Source organism: Tachyglossus aculeatus, chromosome 22, assembly GCF_015852505.1.
Source record: "Tachyglossus aculeatus isolate mTacAcu1 chromosome 22, mTacAcu1.pri, whole genome shotgun sequence".
Lineage (NCBI taxonomy): Eukaryota > Metazoa > Chordata > Mammalia > Monotremata > Tachyglossidae > Tachyglossus > Tachyglossus aculeatus.
Window position 1 is genome coordinate 33,198,527 of NC_052087.1, and position 12,016 is coordinate 33,210,542.

Sequence of the window (12,016 nt, forward strand, 5' to 3'; positions counted from 1 at the left end):
AAAAGAAGGGGAATTGAGGAAGGGGGGCCTTGGAAAGCAGGGGCACACAATCTCCCCATCCCTAAAAAAGGGGAATTCAGGGATGGGAGAGAAGCAGTGGCTTCTGCCCCCAATGCAACAAATCCTGCTCCTCCATCAGGCCGCTTTGTCTTTAGCTTTGCGATCTTTCTTTGGAGATTATATATCCTTGGCCTTAATTATATTAAAAAAAAAACTTGTCTGGGTGGTTCTATCTCTTTTTTTCCCCCTTTTCCCCCTCCTCCCATTTGCTATAAAAAAGTTTCCTATTGGATAGGGCCCGCTCCCTGTTTTATGGCCGGTCTCCATTGGCAGGGCCCGGGGCTGACATCATTTTAGGAAAGCGGAGGGGGTAGGGGCTCCTGGTTCCCTTTGGCACCACCCAACCTCCTTTGCCTTTGGTTGGGTGCAACTTCCATTTTAGGTGTTGGATCAAGAGGGGGAGGGGGGCAGGGGAAAAAAAAAAAAGAGGCAGAGAAAGAAGAGAAGCAAGAAGAGGAAAGAGCCTGGAAGGAGAAAGAGGTGGAGAAAATTTAACTGCATTGCTGGATTGATTTTCCTTTTGCTCTTGGCAGAGATCTGGGGGGATTTTCCTGAAGTCCTCATTTGAGGCGTGGGTCTCTCTCGTAAATGTGTGTGTAAAGGGGCCGCTAGATGTATGTATTTTTTGGCTTTTGCTAACCAAAGAGATTTTAAAGAGAGAGAGATTCAACCTTTTTTTTCCCCCCTTATTTTGGCCACTTCTACAAAAAGCGAAACGGCAAGGAGAAGAAGCAAACTTGTAGGTGTCTGCAACGTAGGGAGCCGCCGAGAGCCCTGGAGGGGGTAAGAGCAACCTGGGAGTGGGGTGGGTGGGTGGGTTGCCCCCTCTCTGACTTTAGGGGGGCTCCTGGGCGAACCCCAACTCGCCTTGGCCTCCAAGGGCCCAACCCCAAGTTGGTTTGGGGGTCTGTTGCCTCTGGGTTGGGGCCCAGGTTTTTGCAGATGGTTCCTTGGTGTGATTTGAGAACTTCTGCCTGATTTGGTTTGGACAAGTGGCATATATTGGGTTGGGGGGTGGGACACGCCGACTTGAGGGTCCGACCATTTAAGAGCCGTGGTGTTTTGGAGAAAACAAGTGGATCCATGTTGCTTTCTCCTCTTCCCCTCCTCCATCCCCCACCCACACACCTCCCCAACCCCTGAACCACCTCACCTGGTTGGGAAGGAGTTTTAGCCTCTTCCTTTTTTTTTTTTTCTTTCTCTGAAAGTCAGCAAACTTTGCAAGGTTTGGTTTCCCACACCCAAAGGGGCGGGGAGTGTCTCAAACACACATTTTTCAGGTATTTTCTGAGTAAAGAGGGTGGGGGCAGTGATTATAGGTCTCTGTTCTTTTTGAAGAGGAAGTGGGCTGAGAAAGGTTGGCAAAACTTTCTGATGGAAATAGTGCTTAAGTCATTTAAGGAACTCTATAAAGGAAGGGAGTTTTTTTTCCAGAAAGCCGCAGGATTTTAAAATAATATTTTCATCTGTTAGTGGCTCAGCCCCGTCTGTGCAATCGTTCTTTTATCCAAATGCGATCTAAATTTTTTTTTCAGATGGATTTTTTTTTTTTTTGCAGGAATGCATGTACTAGATGCGTTAATGTAGCCAACATCTTCCTCGGTGACCAAAGCCTGAGATTACTTTAGACCTAGAGAGATCCTTCCTTCCCTTACATACCCACAAATCACTGCCCTCTTGAAAACTAAAAGTACACGTAAAATTATAGGTGAAATTAGATACTGTTGTAATCGCAAAAATAAAATTACAGGTATCTTTCATTTTAAACTGCATCTTTAGTGATGTGTTTTTATCCTATTAAACTGTGATTATCTTGGGCCGGTTTTCTCATTTGAAAGATCGTTTACACAGTTGAGGTTTTTTTCCAAAGGTAGACGTCTGGTTTTTTTTTTTTTAACGAATTCTAACCAGATAACCCTAAAGACCCCCCCCCCCCCCATCTTCTCTTACCTTATTTTCCCCTGAAAATATAACTGGAGAGTGAAAGAGAGGGAAGGGAAAGAATTAGGCAATAAGAAAGAGGCAGTCTTCAATCCTCTGACTAGTGTGTTAATCTGTGGTGAATATACTGAAAAGTTGAGCTGCTACTGTATCGACTAGCCGCCCTCCTTTTTTTTTTTTTTTTAACCTTCCTTGCCTCCAGGGTAGGGGAATTTGGGGGATAATGTTACCGTGAATGACTTCTTCTTCCCATTAAGCGTTGAAGGGATTGTACTCTCCCAAGTGCCTAGTACAGTGCTTAGCACACAGTAAGCACCCAATAAAAAACATTGATTGTATTCTTTCTCTACAGATCAATCGATCAGAGGTAGTTGGAGGTAGCTCTCAAACGACTTGGTGATGATTTCAGCTTGGCTTTAAGCCCCTGTGCCAGTGGGGGAAGGAGCACTGATAGATTGAGCAGTCCAGAGTGGGGTTAAAATCCTCTGCCCCGTAGACTCTAATGACTGGCTGCAGAGAGGGTTAGATAAGGCGTGGAGGCTTGAATCACCTCTATCATCCCTTTAAAATGTAGGAGTTTGGAAAGGAGTGATAAAATTCTATAGCCTTCTCAGCTACTCATTTTTCATCTTGGTGCAGGTGTGAAGGAAATGGTTTGAGATAGGGGTAAATTGTATGTATTTGATCCCTGTGTTTCCTATCTGTTTTGCTGGTAGCCCTATTGTATTGGAAAAAAGAGAGAGTTATTTGTATGAAGGGTGATATGGCCAGTGGGGAGATTGGGAGGCTTAAATCTTCCTTGGTTTGTTTCAGGCCTATCAGGGCAATTTGGGTTTCAAATCTAGTTTTTTGGGGGGTTTTTTGGTGGTGGTGAGGGGGGAAACTGGGACTTTTTTCTATTTTCTGTCTCTTTTTATCTCCCCTCCCCCCCTCCAAAAAAAATTCTGGATTTCTCTTCTGGTCTGAGGAATCTTGTCTATTAAAAAAGTCCAACTACTAAGGCCTAAAAAGTGGCAGTTTGATTTTATTTTCTCTTCTCCCTTTCCCTTCAGGGGAGAAGCCATATACTAGTGGAACAGGAAGGGCAGAATAGCTGAGAGAAAAATCCAACATGGCTTGGTGTTGGCTCAGTCACTACAATAACTTGGAATGATTAGCCCTGGGCAGCTTATTACTTCCCGTTCTCTCTTGTTCCCTCCTCTCTCTTCATGACAGGTCCTTCACTATTATAGGTAGAAGCAGCATGGCTCAGTGGAAAGAGCACGGGTTTTGGAGTCAGAGGTCATGGTTTCAAATCCCAGCTCTGCCGATTGTCAGCTGTGTGACTTTGGGCAAGTCACTTAACTTCTCTGTGCCTCAGTGACCTCATCTGGAAAATGGGGATTCACTGGGAGCCCCCCCAGGACAACCTGATCACCTTGCAACCTCCCGAGTGCTTAGAGCAGTGCTTTGTACATAGTAAGCGCTTAATAAATGCCATTATTATTATTATTTTTAGAAGGTTCTGCCCCTAGGTGAGAATTGAGGTCCGTATGCTAACAACATTGGCCCCTAGACAAGGCCAAGTGTCCTTGGTATTTAGGGTCCTCCCAGTTGGACCATTTCTTGTTGGAATGAGGGAGGGAGACCCCATACCAAGGGATCTTCACCAGGAGGACTCTTCTGGTTGCCCTCATCCTGATCAGGTGTGGGAAACTAGTGGGACTGAGTGGGATGGGAGGCTCCAATGACCTCACTGGAAAATGAACTTCCCTTCAGCTCCTCATCCCGAGCCTGATTTCTTAAACTTCCTGGAAGTGTTCCAGACTCTACCTACTCATGTCATTTTTTTTTTTCTCCCATTCTCTGTCTAATTTGGTTCTTGGCCACATGTCAGGCTGGTGTAGAGAGATGGACAGGCTACATTTTAGGGCCACAATTCAGGGAGGCTTTTCTGCAGTGGGGCTAGACCTCAGGCAGGGCCCCCTCCTTTTTGGCTCAGTCGACTCTGGATAATCGGGAAATGGAGGGTAGAGACGATCCAGGTTTGCAAAGTCTAATTTTTAACTGGTGGTTTCAAACCCTCTACCAGAGATGCTGACCAAAGCAGAAATAGTTTTTGGATTTTCAGCTTTTTTTTTTTCCCCTTATCCACTTTGGCGGAAGTGCTGATGAAAAGTGAAATGGCTAAAAGACTGCAAGGAGACCTGAGACACACTCCCCCTCCTGAATAATTGAGATGGGCTTTACAAGGCACAGCCCCTGCCCTTCTCGCTGGCATGCATATCCAGTCTGCCTTGTGAAAATCTTTACACAGGCTGTTTTCCAGTGGGAGGGACTAGCCTGAAGAGACTTGGCTTGAACAGTTTGACACGACAACCCGGGTGCATTGTGTGTATTTGTGGTGGCGGTGGGGGGGAAGGTAATATGTGTTTTTGCTTAAATTGGTCTGTGTTTCTTAAAGGAAATGGTTTCCAGTTCTGGAAAAAAAAGCTCTAAAAAATTGGAATGCAGCTAAGATTTCAAATAAGAGTGGTTGAGACTCAACATAATCCTTTCTCACTACTACTTTATTGCAAGTTGTGTCCACAGTCATTTAATCGTTTAATGCTTTGGGATGTTGGGTCATCCAAGTAGTTTACTGGACTGTATTTTATTTGGACAAAGAATGCAATTTAGTCTTTATATAGACTAATAGCAAGATGAAGCTTGCTTCGGCGTGAACCTGACCTAAAGAACAAACCGTCTGCGCTAAAAGGTGGAAAATTTTTAAATCTTCCCTGGTTTCCCTCTTTCCCCATAAGAGAAGCCCCACATACAGCACGGAACTCTACAAGAAATTGCTCAATGTTTTTGGTGATGTAGCCTGACAAGGAGACTTTAGAGGATATGAACTGCTTTGTCTTTTGTCATGTGTGATATATGAAATTAGTGAGATGCTGGCACTAGCATTCATTCATTCAATCGTATTTATTGAGCGCTTACTGTGTGCAGAGCACTGTACTAAGCGCTTGGGAAGTACCAGTTAGCAACATTTAGAGACGGTCCCTACCCAACAACGGCTTAGAAAGGGGAGACAGACAGGAAAACAAAACATTGGACAGGTGTCAAGTCATCAGAAGCAGCGTGGCTTAGTGGAAAGAGCACAGGCTTGGGAGTCAGAGGTCCTGGGTTCTAATCCCGCCTGTGCCACTTGTCAGCCCTGTGACCTTGGGCAAGTCACTTAACTTCTCTGTGCCCTAGTACCTCATCTGTAAAATGGGGATGAAGACTGTGAGCCCCACTTGGGACAACCTGATTATCTTGTATCTACCCCAGTGCTTAGAACAGTGTTTGGTACATAGTAAGCACTTAACAAGTACCAACATTATTATTACTATTATTGTGGCTCTGAATTCAGCCTTTATTGGCATAATGCATGTGTTTAAATATTCAGCACCGAGAATGGTGCTCCCATCGACTGTTGGGTTAGCTGTTTCTACCCTCAGCAGGTGAACAAGAATACAGCCAGTTCTGCCCAAATGCAAGTTTTTGCTCTGTGATTTGGCTAGAACACAGGTGGGGAATGGGACTCTTTGATCATTCAAGCCTGTTTGGGCTGGGCATGCTTCTTTACTGGAGGAACCTGGGTGAGTGGCACAGTGTGAGTTTTCTTCTACACCAGGTTTTGCAGAAAGGCAACCCTGGAGTTCCAGGAAACTGGGTATAGGTCTGTCTGGAGTGGCCAGTGGTGCTGTAGATCAGAGCAGGGTGAGGGTGGAACAATCTTCTACAGTGACCTCACCCTAGGCGGGCAACTGAGCCGTCACTTCCACAGAACCGTAGTTGTCCATTCTTGAATATGATGGTTGCATAGCTGATAGAACTTTGATAGGACTCTGCCTGAGGGAGCTTAGAATTTAAGAAAAGAAGCCAAACATTAAAGAGGATCAGGAGGGGTCACCTCCCAGTTGTACTTTCCCAAGCCCGTGATACAGTGCTGCACACATATCGATTAATAATAATAATAATAATGATGGTATTTGTTAAGCGCTTACTATGTACGAAGCACTGTTCTAAGCGTGCGGGGCAGGGCAATACAAGGTGATCAGATTGTCCCATGTGGGGCTCACAGTCTTCATCCCCATTTTACAGATGAGGGAACTGAGGCACAGAGAAGTGAAGCAACTTGCCCAAAGTCACACAGCTGACGAGTGGCCAAGCCGGGATTAGAACCCATGACCTCTGACTCCCAAGCCCGTGCTTTTTCCACTGAGCCATGGTGGATATAAGCCAATGTCATCACCTTGGGGTAAGAGGACTTTTGAGAGAGGGGTCCAGAAGTTTCTTCTGATGCTGATGTCTTCTCTCATCTTACAGAAAACTCTTCTTTGGTTCCAATAGGGATCTTCAATCCTTTGATTCTACCAATTGGGATGTTGGAGTCAGGAGTCTCTAGGTGGTTCAGGAGTGGCCTTGGATTACCTCCCTTCAGGAGAAATATCAACTAGACTTGGTTCAAGGTCCCTGTGTAATCCTGTACCGAATATTCTGGTCAGTAGAGAAGCAGGATGAGCTAGTGGAAGGAGCGAGGACCTGGGTTCTAATCCTGGCTACGCCACTTATCTGCTGTGTGACCTCGGGCAAGTCATTTCATTTCTCTGGGCCTCAGTTTCCGCATTTGTAAAATGCAGATTAAATCCTACTTAGACTGTGAGCCTCATGTGGACAGGAACTGTGTCCGACCTGATTATACTGTGTCTGTGTTAGGGCTTAGAACAGTCCTTGGCACCGAGTAAGCCCTTAACGAGTACCGTAACTATTAAACAATACCACTGTTGCCGGGGCAGCGATCGTAGCATAGAATTGGACTGGTTTTCCTGACTCTCAGTATTACTTGTGTAGCACCTCTTTTTTCTTAAGTCAGATGGAACTAAAATAGGTTTGGGTTAAGAAAAGAGGTAGCAACTCCCTTGAGTTTCAGAGGGTTTAATATGTATAGAAGGAGGTGATAAAACAGATAACAGGTGACAAAGCTTAAATAAACTTCGTGAATAATCTCCCTAGAGACAGAGTCCTTCTCATCCTATGAGCCAGAAAAACACCCAAAACAGCAGCTTTTCCCCAGGGGGAAATGAGTTTCTTTCTCCATTCCTTTGGCTCCCTCTCTCCTAGCTGCCCATGGCCTAGGGGAATTAGAAGGACCTGGGTTCTAATCCCTTCTCCTTCACCTGTCTGCTGTGTGACCTTGGGCCAGTCACTTCACTTTTCTGGCCCTCAGTTCCTTCATCTGTAAAATGGGGATTAAGACTTTGAGCCCCATGACGGAACGTGTCCAACCTGATTAGCTTGTATTCATTCATTCAATCGTATTTATTGAGCGCTTACTGTGTGCAGGGCACTGTACTAAGCACTTGTATCTACACCAGCACTTAGAACAGCTCTTGACACACACAAGGCGCTTAACAAGTTCCATTATTATTATGACTTTTCTCTTTCCAGTCTCATTCAACAAAGGCCCCAGATTTTGTTTGGGTTTGCAGCCACTGTCTGGGAGAGGAAGCAGTCGTCTTGAAATGAAAGGCTCCCCGCTCTTGCCGTGCTGCAGCAGGCTCCTTCCCTTTTCCCAGGCAGTTGAGTTTAGTCTGTTTGGTGTTCCCTGAAGACTTATCCTTTCCAGTGGCACCAGCCGATTTCTGTTCCTTTCTTTCTGCGGGGAGGGGCCCCGGGCCGGGCGGGATGCGGGTGGGTTCCTCGTTGCAGAAGGTCATCCACAAAAGTGAACCTCAGCCCACATCTTTAAAAATGACTGGAAGTGAAAACCCACACAGGGTCCCCGTTGGTGACATTACTTCCCTTTTTCATGAGTATTTTTCAAACCACAAGCATTGAGGGTGTAGGCGCTCTGAGGAAGCTGGGCAAGGAAGTGTGGTAATAATAATGATGGCATTTATTAAGCGCTTACTATGTGCCAGGCACTGTTTTAAGCTCCGAGTTTTCTGTCTCTTTGGACAGGAACTGGGTTAGTTGAACCAAAACAACGGTCTTAAGGTGAGGCCTGGATTGAGGCGGGGGATTGAGCTAGTAACCTCTGGAATTCTTTTCTAGGCCTGTTGCTGTCATTCTTGGTAAACTGCAGTCAAGAGGGCAAAGAGGTCAGCACCTGACACTCCCTTCAGCCTCACTGGGGCTCTGCTAGGGAAATAGCTGGGATCAATCCAAAGAAATTTAACTCCCCACAACAGGACAGATTGGTGTAGTGCCCTTTGGTGGTGGTTGGGGCATTTTTCAGCGATGCTAATGTCTAACCAACTCCTTCGGTCCCTAAAGACTGGAGCCGATCAAGTACTAGAGGTCCCATTACTGAAGTATCGGTTTGACATAGGTCATCATCATCATCAATCGTATTTATTGAGCACTTACTATGTGCAGAGCACTGTACTAAGCACTTGGGAAGTACAAATTGGCAACATATAGAGACAGTCCCTACCCAATAGTGGGCCCAGGTCCTTAAGGGGCAAACAGCTCAAGCTTAGAAGGTGACCAGTGCCATCTAGTATTCTATTCAGGGCCCGGTTTTTGTGGTACCGAGTTTGTGCCGTAAGAATGGCAATTCTCTCCCGACAGTGGAGGCCATAAGATGCAATTACAAAAACTAGGCCAACATTCCAGGGCACCCGTCAAAGCGCCTTCAGTTCCCATTTCAGGGCTGGTGAAATAATCTTCCCCAAACTGTGGTCATCGGTGAATATCCAGCCTACTTTTAAAATAGGGAAGATCTGTTGTGAAGGAGAAATTGAGGCCAGTCCGATTCCTTTTCACTGTTTCTTTGTGGGAATGGGGAAGTTTGATATCCCTTTCCTTCCATTTTCTCCGATACCTCCCCAGCTAGCAGGGGTTTGGTTCTTGGGAGCTAGAACAGAGCCTGCCATTCTGACTGTCTGACCTGCTGGAGGTCACCATGGGTGCCGGGACACTGCAGATGGACTGCATGTGGCTCTTGTGGGAGCGCTCGCACTCTGAGGTACATTTCAGCTAGTGTAACCTTGGGCAGCAGTTAGCCCACCTGTTCCCTGGTCCACAGAGGACAGTCAGGAAATCGGAGCCACATTTTGTGTGTAAGTGGATAGATGCCACTTGTCTTGGAGGATTAGAGTGACAGCGTCGCTGCCTTGGGAAAACTGGATATTTTTGGGTGTAAATATTTTTTCCCTCTAGAGCTGTCTCTTGACTCAAATTCCATCCTTCTTAATCTGTTTTCATTCCTGAGAGTTGTCCGGAAACAGTGCCGGGTACAGAAGCGGACCCAGTACGCTGAGGTGATTTGTTTTTGGGTGTGAGATGATTTACATGATTCACACATTCTCTTATTGAGTCCCTTCTACCTCTCTTTTTACCTTGCTTTTTTATGTTGTAGTTCTAGACTAACCCTGTGAGGGTCACTGGATTTGTACAACAAATGTAAATCAGCAGAGCCTAAATCGTACCCAACAGGATAGAAGATGATTGGACCCGAAATACTTCTGTGACCCTCTTAGTTGAAGCTCCTCTTACCTTCCTTTTGTGTGGATGACTTCTTTCCCAGTTGGTGGTTAAGACTGGGAGAGACAATCCAGCTGTCTCGAGCTGATCCCTTGAGGAGGACCTGTTAAATCTAAAAAATTCAAAAATTTTGGTAGCCCTCCCCCACACAAGTTAGTAGAAGTTGTGCTGTCAGATTTTGCTTTTTTAATGGTATTTGTTAAGCATTTAATGTGTCCCAGGCACTGTAGTAAGTGCTGGGGTTGATAAAAGGCAATCAGGTTGGGCACAGTCCATGTCCCACTTGGGGTTCAGAGTCTTTACCCCCATTTTACAGAGGAGGCAGGGAAGTGATTTGCCGAAGGTCACACAGCAGATAAATGGAGGAACCGGAATTAGAACCCAGGTCCTCTGCCTTCTAGGCCTGTGCTCTTTCCATTTAGGCCACACTGCTTCTGTTCTGTTATTTTCCTTTTTCACAAATGGTCTACTCGATTAGACTTCAGTGAAAGTGTCCCTTTCTGCAGAGAAACTTGACCTGGTTACCCTCTCTCCTCCCCCTTAATTACACCTGTCTAATTGTTATCCTGTTACTTAATATCATTCTTGGGAGGTGAGCTCAAGCAGAAAACAACTTTTCTTCTTCTTCATCCTTTACTTGCTTGCTTCTGTTTCTGCGGAGGGACCACCTAGCCTGCTGTGGTAACATTTTGGATGATCACATAGGAGTCCAGACTTCTACAAAAGCTCCCCAGTTGGTTGAATGCAACTGATTCTGGCTGTGTGTTTTAAGGGATCACAACCATCCCCTCTCTTCTTAACAGAATGAGTCTTTCCATTATTGGGTGACACCCTTCCCTTTCCCTTGATCGCCTCCAGTGACAACCTCATTTCGAAGCATCCTCACAGATCTTCCTTTCTTCTATAATTCCTCTGGCTCCTCTTTCTCCTGCCCTCCCCACCCCACCCTCTCTTTCTCCTTTTTCCTGGAGGCAAACTCGAGTAAGGTGCCGTTCTTGGTTTGAAAAATAACGATAACGAATCGCTGTGGTCTCCAGTCTACCATCAGTGTGGGGTGGGAATAGGGAGGCCCCCCAAATGCTCTGAGCAGAAGGCTGTCCGGGGGAAAGGTGATTTCCCCACATTAGCCCTTAGTGAATAATAATAATAATAATAACGATGGTATTTGTTAAGCTCTTACTATGTGCAAAGCACTGTTCTAAGCGCTGTGGAGGTTACAAGGTGATCAGGTTGTCCCAGGGGGGCTCACAGTTTTAATCCACATTTTTATAGATGAGGTAAATGAGGCACAGAGAAGTTAAGTGACTTGCCCAAAGTCACACAGCTGACAGTTGGCAGAGCTGGAATTTGAACCCATGACCTCTGACTCCAAAGCCCGGGCTCTTTCCACTGAGCCACACTTCTTTCCCAGTGGTCCTGCGGTGAAATTTGTGCTTTCAAAAAGATAGACACCATAGCCCCCTCCCCAGCTCTGGGTGAATAATGATTTTTTAAAAGCCAGGTTAACTTTGTGAAGGAGGGTGGGGTGGTGGCTCAGAGAGAGAGAGAGAGGAAGGGAGGGAGGAGTGTGGACAGGGGAATCACATATTAGAAAATGGTTTTGGTTAACGAAAGTGAAATTGCGCTGATTGGGGTTACAGGACTAGAATACTAAATGTAACATTTGAGGAATCAAACAGTAGCCACCCTAGCATTAAATGGAGTAGAGCCAGATGGTTCCAAGCAGGGTGCTGGGCACAGTCAAGGGGAGTGGGGAGACACGTCTTTAAAGCCAGGCTGTCTCCAGTGAGATTGAGGCTTATAGGTAGGTAGAACCATCTGGTGCAGGGTGTGGCTAGCAGAGAGGGAAGCCATAACACTGGGTCCTTCGCTTCTCCTCAAGGTTTTCGCCCCACGATGGAGGAATCCTGGGGTGGATGGTCTGGGAGCCATGTGGGGGAGAGGGGACTGTGGTGGCGAGCAGGCTGAGGAGGACCCAGGGGCCTGGCTGCTAAGAGCTGTGCTCCAGGCCTCCTTCCGCTCTCCTCCCCCTCCCCCTTGGCCGAAGTCCGTAACAATTCAGGGGAGGATGTGAGCAGTGGGGGCCGGCAGGACAGTTTGTTTGGAATTTTACGGGAAGAGGGAAGGCACAATGTCACTTCCTGTCTGAAGGGGAAGTGCGGGCTTCCTTCCCTTCCTCCTGGTAAACGGCTTTCCAGCCTGCTCTTTAGTCAAGGAGCGTGGTTGGGGGTGGGGCTGGCCAGCCTGGTGGTGGTAATAATAATAATAATAATGATGATGATGGCATTTATTAAGCGCTTACTATGTGCAAAGCACTGTTCTAAGCGCTGGGGAGTTTACAAGGTGATCAGGTTGTCCCACGGGGGGCTCACAGTCTTAATCCCCATTTTACAGTTGAGGGAACTGAGGCCCAGAGAAGTCACACAGCTGACAAGTGGCGGAGCCGGGATTTAATAATAATGATGGTATTTGTTAAGCGCTATGTGCAAAGCACTGTTCTAAGCGCTGGTACCTC

The 12,016-nt window shown here is 46.3% G+C and overlaps 1 protein-coding gene across 1 annotated transcript in view; it reads left to right on the plus strand.

The window, feature by feature from the left end:
* Window positions 1-490: 490 nt before the first annotated feature.
* Window positions 491-12,016, plus strand: part of CTNND1 (catenin delta 1) — a 66,626-nt gene continuing 55,100 nt past the window's right edge. The window contains exons 1-2 of the mRNA XM_038765146.1: window positions 491-540; window positions 772-843. The gene's annotated coding sequence lies outside the window, so the exon portion shown is untranslated. The remainder of the gene's footprint in view (window positions 541-771; window positions 844-12,016) is intronic.